The sequence below is a fragment of the Canis aureus genome, chromosome 13 (genome assembly GCF_053574225.1).
Source record: "Canis aureus isolate CA01 chromosome 13, VMU_Caureus_v.1.0, whole genome shotgun sequence".
In the NCBI taxonomy this organism is placed as follows: Eukaryota; Metazoa; Chordata; class Mammalia; order Carnivora; family Canidae; genus Canis; species Canis aureus.
Genome location: NC_135623.1, coordinates 25846781 through 25854608, shown reverse-complemented (window position 1 = coordinate 25854608; position 7828 = coordinate 25846781). Strand labels below are relative to the sequence as shown.

Sequence of the window (7828 nt, the reverse complement as noted above, 5' to 3'; positions counted from 1 at the left end):
GAAAGGGTCTGTAGAAATAATCCTCTAACCCAACCCCCATTCTCTTCTAAGATTCATCAGGATAGATTAGGGAAATAAAGCCCAGAATGTACCACTGATGCTCCAAACCACCCTCTCCCCAAGAGCTGATTCATAACTTTATCTTCCGACCTTTCAGTACCTCTTTTCCCCAGTATTATTGGGAAATAGTTGACATACATCACTACATAAGTTTAAGGCATTACAGCATGATGGTTTGATTTACATAGATTGTGAAATGATTGCCACAATATATTCAGCTAAGGTCCATCTTCTCACTTAGATACAATAAAAAGAAAAAGAAGTTTCTTCTTGTGATGGGAACTCTTAGGATTTACTACCTTAACAACTTTCCTCTATATCATACATCAGTGTTAAGCTAGACTCATCATGTTGTACAAAAACATCCCTAGTATTTATCCTATAACTAGAAGTTAGTATCTTTTGGCCACCTTCCTCCCTCCCCTCCTAATATTTTTTATAAAATATTTGAATCCAAGATCTTTTGTTTATTTTATTTTATTTTTTTTACTGATAAATCACAACTACCCAAATGTTGAATCAAATTTAATTTTCACAGGTCAGTATTCCTTCAAATCAATGTTCATTTTTAAAAAGTTCTTACTTTTCTCTTTCTCTCATTCTTTTAATAGGTCCTTTGACTTACATTTTGCAAGCCTTAGGTATGAAGTTTTTAAAAATTGTTTATTCTTAAGTAATCTCTACACCCAACATAGAACTCAAACCAAGACCCCTGAGACCAAGAGTTACACTCCATCAACTGGGCCAGCCAAGCACCTCCATTTTTCCCTCCATTTCTAAAAAGAATGTTTATTGAATGTTATTTTGTGCCAAATGCATAGTAGATACTGGACACACTGTTTAACATAACATCCAGTCCTACTGAATCTTAGTCTGTTGGAGGGAGAGGATATACACAGAGCATTGAAACAGATGCTGTGTGAGAAAGGAGGAAGAATATTATTCTTGCTCTAAAGGAGCTTAAAATCTAGTACGATTAGTTTTGGAATTTTGCATATAAGATACTAATTGGCATAATTTACTTTTCATATAACTGGTTTGTAGCACTGGTGTGCAGCTAAAAGGCTCTAAAGCTAGGTTGGTGGTAGCTGGACTTGTTGCTGGCAGTCAAGCTGGCTCCATGCTACGTTAATGTGCTTATATTTTTAGTGCTTTTATAATATTGTTTTGTTTATACATACTTGGGAGTATAGGCATAAAACAGTAAAGCAATAAACAGAGTGAATGCAGAGTGATTAAAAATCTCTAATTCACTTGAGGATGCTTAAAGAATGGTAAATGATGACGGTTGTCCCCATTACTGGCAGCTTATAGTGGCATCACACATCATTAGTAAATTAGTTTTTTAAAAAGCATTGGCATCAGGTCCAAGATCTGTATGACATCATGAAAGATGGATTCCTCCCAAGGACAGAGGATGCCACAAATTCTTCTTCCAGCATCCTGGTTATCGTGGCTTCTCAGTCAAATGTTTGCATCCAGGAACCAAACCATGAATTTGTAGAGGAAGCTGACAGTGTAGGAAATAAACTGCTTCTCAGCAATATCCCCCTGAAATCCAAACAGATTTGGGATAGAAAAGTTCTCTTTGGGTGATTTCCGGAAACCCCATCCTGTCTAATGATGAAACTCCCATGGATTTCCTCCCTGACTGGCTGACCTGCAAATTTTTCTCTCTGACTGACCTGTAAACATTGGCACCCAGCACCCGTCATTCAGGTCTGGGTTATATGAGCCATGTGTCCTCCATTTGTTCATCTGCGCCAGTGTTGGCTCTCCCAGTAATCAGCCAACTGGAGGGGGAGATGGAGCCAGACATAAACATTCTGGTTTAATTTTTTCTGCATAGTACATAGCAGAGCATCACATGCAAGGAAGCACATAATAAATGTTCTTTGATAAAGCCAAGAACTGCTGCGAGCACATTTCCAGGCCACACGGTAGGTTGGACTTGTTTCTTCTTTTCCTTGATAATACTGAATGTGGGCACTTGTTGTTAAAAATTCCTTAGTGTTCTAAAGTAGCCTAGAGGCAAAAAGAAAATACAATTGACACAAAGGATCTGAGACTATCATGGTAGAGAGGGGGTGGGCTTTGGAATTAGATATGAATTCATCCATGTTTTCTTTCAACAAATATTTCTCAAAAAGTGTACATATGCTAGTGAACAAAAGTGACAAAATTCTGTCTTGGAACTTAGATTCTAGTAACTAAAATGTGTGCTGTCAGAGAGTGATGAGTGCTATGGAGGAAAACAAAGTAGGGAGGGGGTGAGGGACAGCCGTGAGTGAGGGTGCAGTTCTAACAGGAGGGTTAGGGAAATCCTCACCGAGAGGTGACATTTGGACAAACATGTGGAGGAGGTGAGGAAGGGAAGCGTGTGGATATGGAGGAAGAGCAGTGAGGCAGAGGCAACAGTTAGGACAAAGGTCCTGCACTGGGTCTGGCAAGCAGGAGAGGAAACTGGAGTTTAAATCTTGGTCTGCTTCAGAAGCCGCCTACCCTCCCTGAGCTTCTCAGTTCCCCGTCCCCAAAAAAGTGGAGATGAGAATGCCCGGGCAGCTCGCAGGACCGTTGGGAAGACCAGGTCATGTGGTAAAGGTGGAGAACCCAGCACAGTGCCAGGTGTCCAGAGAAGAGCTTTAATTTAAATATGAAGGATGTTTCCTAGCCTTAGTGTTGCTTCTGTTCCTTCTTCCTGGAGAATGAAGGGAATAACCATACCTTGCTGGTTTGTCATGAGGAGTGAAGAGTGGTGAGATGTGCCACCCCAGAATATACCTCTCGGGCATGAGAATTATTTTGAGAAATAGCAGACAAAGGAGAAGCTCTGAAAACAGATGAGCAGTTAGCCTTTTGCAAGGGAAATTTGCATTGAGAAGGAGCTCTCCATTGTAAGGGTGTCTCCTTCCCTGTACCGGGGGAAGAGTGACTAAGTCACAAGAAACTCAATTCATCAAAGGATAAGGCACTGACCTAAATCTGCATAGCGAAATGCGTACCTGTTTAGCAGACTTGTCCGGCTCATCTACCTATAACTGACTCCCCCCTCCCCCCCAGCCTTCTCTCTTTTGTCTTTAGCTGAAAAGGTATTTAAGCCTGAACTCCTACACAACCTCTGAGGGGCCAGTGGCTCAGTTGGTCAAGCATCTGCTTTTAGCTTAAGGCATGATCTCAGCAGGGAGCCTGCTTCTCCCTCTCCCTTTGCCCCTCTCCCTGCTGGTGTTCTGTCTCTCTCAAATAAATAAATAAAATCTTTAAAAAAAAAAAAAAAAAACTACCTCTGAGTAGTAGTTACTACTGAGTAGTTAACTACACTCCATAGTTACCGAGTGTCTCCCATTCATACAGGAGGTCTACATGCTAATAAATTTCTGTTTGTATTTCTTTTGTTAATCTGTTATTTGTTAGAGTTCCCAGCAAAGAACTTAGAAGAGTAGAGGGAGAATTTTTCCTCCCCTACAGAAGTACATGCAATAATACATGAAATGTTTAGCTCAGAGGTAGACGCGTGGTAGATCCATAACTAATGGCATTGCTCGTTAGCATCAATAGGGCTAGGATGCTTCAATAGGGCACTTGTTAGTGTAGACACAGGCATAATTGGAAGAGCAACCTCATGCCACTAACCAACAGGACTAGGTGGTAACCAGGAGCTAGGTTGGGGCCCCAAAGAACCAGGAAATAGAAGAGCAAATATAAGGGCAAAGTGATGATGACGTCCATCAAGGTTTTACTGAAGCCCGGGGCAGGCTTTGTGAGTTCTGAGATTCATTTGAAGGGTCTGGAGTGGGAGAGACAGCAAAGCAGGGGCAAGAACTAGGTGACCTTGAGGCTTCCATTTAAGGCAGGAATATACCCAAAGGGCATCATAAAGTCTAGTGAGTGGAGTCAGCATAAACAGACTTGGCCACAGATTGGCGTGGCTTGCGATATCCACATATGTGGAAACCCGTAACTGCTACGTGGGAGGACAGAGGGGAACATTTGGGTGAGAATAAAAGTAGAGAGAAAGTAGAAATGAGACAGATGTGGGAGGATACTAAAGACAGTGCCATCAGGAGGAGGAACTAGTTGTATTCCTGAATGAGACAACAAATGCTGGCCAAGCTATCTAGAAAATTTCTAGATCCCAGGTTCAGTTAAGAACAATACACCAAATAAATTCTTGAAAGTCTAAGTGTTTGGGTGGTTAACTTAAGGGATTATGAAGATAAACAGATCTAATTTCAGGGTTTTTTTTTTTTTTTTTAAGATTTTATTTATTCATGAGAGACACACAGAGAGGCAGAGACACAAGGCTGAGGGAGAAGCAGGCTCCCTGTAGGGAGCCCGATGTGGGACTCGATCCCAGGACCCCAGGGTCATGACCTAGGCAGACGCTCAACCACGGAGCCACCCAAACGTCCCAAGTTTCAGGTGTCTCAGGTGAGCTTGGATGAATTAACTTCTATTAGCCCCGATTCTCTAACAAGTAAAATAAGGCTGGTAAATAAAGTTCTTTTGAGGACAATATGTGAAAAGTCTTTTGAGGATGGTTAAACATTTTCCTAGGATTTCATCTTAATATAGAAATGACAAAAAGAGTTGCTATTTTGGATTTAATTTTGACGAACAAGGAAGAACCTGTGTGAGCTGATTTGGGAACTTAGAAGAAAGGGGAGAAAAGAAACAAAGATTATCTGCATTAGGGTGGTGGCTAGAGAAAGCAGTACTCAAGGCATAATAAGCCTCAGATCAGAATGTTCCATTGCATTCCTCCAAGAGTTTCCCAAAGCACAACCTGAGAAGAATTTTGTTTTTCCTTTTTCAACCAGACCACCCAGCCTGCCACACATTTCCCACTTCTTTGAAATGTTCCCTTTCCCTTTGTCTTTCTGTTTGACATTTTTGTGCAAACATTAATTATTTTCTCCCCCTAAGTGGTAGAAAAAGTGCTGAAGTTAGAGTCGGGAGCACTCAAAGTCTGTCTTTCATTTCACACCCAAGTATATAACTGCTGCCTTTCTCTCTACCCCTCCTTTTTTTCCCCTCTTTCCCTTCTTTCTCTCCCTTTCTTTTCCCTGCCCAGGCTTGTTCCTAATTTAAATTCCAAATATAGGATCGAAAGTGGGGGGATGGTGAGAGCTCAAGTTTAGTGAGTGGGGCCATGGTCAGTGCAGGGTGTGAGAACGGGGGAGGGGGGGGACAGCTGTTGCAACCCGTTACTTACTGGTTACTCACCCACTCCCCTCTCGGAGCAGATGCTGCACGTATCCCTGCCTTCACCTTAACAGCAGTACCCTGACTGTGTTCGGGGCTGTGGTGTGGCCAGCCCCAGGTAATGAATCATGACCAAGGACGACAAATCATCACAAACCTGCTCGGCTTCCCCGGCCTCCCTTGCTGCTAGACGTGGGTGGGGGTGGGGGTAACTACCCCTCGTGTCCTTTCTTTCCTGCACATAATTTCCCTGAAGTTAAGCATGGCTGTATGACTGGCTTTAGCTAATGAAATATAAATAGAAATTTCCCCTGTCACTTCTGGATGGAAGCCCGTAAGAGCTGATACACAGTGCACCACCCTCTTTCTCTGTTGCTACCTTGCCCCCCCCTCCCGTTCCACTTATCAATCGCTGCATAACTAATCACCCAAAACTTAGTGGCTTGAAGCAACCACTCACTCTCATGCTTCTGTGAGTCGACTGGGATCAGTTAAAATGTTCTTCTGTTGGTCTTGAGGTTTCTCGCGTCAGTATAATGGTCATGATACCCAGGGCTAGGGTATCCATTGGGTCACTCACGTGTCTGGCATCTTGGAAGGGATGGCTGGAAGGCTGAGCTTGGCTGGGTCTCTCTCTTTCTCCATTAGTCTGCATCTGATCTTTCCATGTGGTTTGTCTAGGTGATCGTTCTAGAGCCTGGGGAAGAGTAGCAGAATACACCACCCCAAAATATGCCCCTGCAACATAGGGATTATTTGAGCTAAAGACAAATGAGCAGAGTAGATAAAAAAAAAACCCGTCTCCTCTTTCCCCCTATTTGCCTAAGAACAGGACATATATTTATAAAGGTGTCCCTCTTCCCACCTCTACCAGGAAGGACAGAAGTTAATCACCAGAGACAAGTCTAGACCCTTATCAGCCCATAGACCACATCAGAGGAATCTATATAGCAAATATTGCTACACCCAGCCCTTATCTAGCATTTTCCCCATATAATTTACCTTCCATCGTCTGCTGCCCTAGGAACAAAGTTGCTTTCCTTTGTCTTGTTGTTTCTCTAAAAATTTATTGTTCTTCTGCTAAGATACTTATAAGCCAAAGTTCTAATCACCTCTTTGAGTGACTCATTACTGAATGATCCTGTGTGTGTGTGTGTGATGCATATGTTAATAAACTTGTTTGCTTTTCTTGTGTTTATCGAACTTTTGTCAGATAAGGTGCTTCCATCTGGGATAAGGTTTCTAAGAGAATTTTCCTACTCTACAATGGCTATGTAGTGACATGGAGTTTTAAAAAGCATAAAGTGCCAGGCTTTTAAAGACTTAGGTTCAGGATCAGCACACACAGCACATCTAGCACCACATTCTCTTGGTTCCACCGGTGATGGGGCCAAACTAAATTCGAGATGGTGGGAGATAAATACCACTTCTCTGTGTGGGAAGTGACAAAGAATTGTGGCCGTTTTTATTATTTTATTTTATTTTATTTTTTTATTTTTTTAAAGATTTTATTTATTTATTCATGAGTTGGAGAGAGAGAGAGAGAGAGGCAGAGAGAGAAGCAGGCTCCATGCAGGGATCCTGATGTGGGACTCGATCCTGGGACTCCAGGGTCACACCATGGGCCAAAGGCAGACGTTAAACCTCTGAGCCATCCAGGCTTCCCATGGTGGCCGTTTGTAATCTACCACTTTAGCATTTACCACTGGAAAACGTGATCCCCTTCACACCGACCTGGAAGCGCTCAGATTTGGGGTGGAGCCAGGGAAGATACCTGTCCTAGTTGTAGCCTATCAGCTCTCGCTCCGAATTCTTGCTCCCAGATTCCTCTCAGTTGGTTCTGGTCATTTTATTACCAAAGCTCCATTTCTTTCCAGTTTACTTCTCCCCCACGTAGGGCCGGATCTGTACTTCTGTTCTGCAAGGTAGTGTTATGACAAAGGTGACAATGGGAGCAGCTGGGAAGGAAATCAGCCATCGGACGCCCCTATTTCTACTGTCCGTAGCCTCCACCCAACAGGCGGTGTCCTACTGGTCGCCATCCTGCTCCCTCAGGCCTGTTTTCCTGCCAGGTTTTTGAGGATTGCACTGACTCTCTAGGTTTCCTTTTCCCGTTTCCGCTCTTACACAAGTCCTACTTTTAATATCTATCCAGATAAGACCAGAAGTCATCTTGTATTAGAAAAATCTCCTTAGCCTTGTGAGAAGCACTTCGACTTTATCATGCTGAGCCTTATCTCAACCTCCCACTCCACAGGACTGGCCCTGGGCCTGGTCTCCCACACCTACGTGGCCCCATTAATGTGTGAAATGGAAATAGCAGGATTTATCTCGTGCTTTTTCTTATTAACGACTGACACTTCTATCTTTTATAATTTTTATATGTGGCCTCTTCTCTCTTCTGTCATAGCTAACCACTTGCTCTGGGAGGAGTAGGATTGCAGCAGTACGAATGCAAAGAGGAAGGGGAAATCAAGATCCAGCTCCTGGCTTCCAGAGCAGCTGGAGACTGAATAATCGTCTTAAAGGACAGTGTCTTTCAAAAGATGAGATGTTTTTCTATATT

General features: G+C 42.9%; 1 long non-coding RNA gene across 1 annotated transcript; it reads right to left on the bottom strand.

Moving 5' to 3' along the window:
• Window positions 1-558: 558 nt before the first annotated feature.
• Window positions 559-6330, bottom strand: LOC144281594 (uncharacterized). The gene is made up of 3 exons (XR_013350035.1): window positions 6265-6330; window positions 5843-5959; window positions 559-2085 (listed from the first exon to the last, which is right to left on the bottom strand). It is a non-coding gene; the product is annotated as an uncharacterized LOC144281594 (long non-coding RNA).
• Window positions 6331-7828: the final 1498 nt, after the last annotated feature.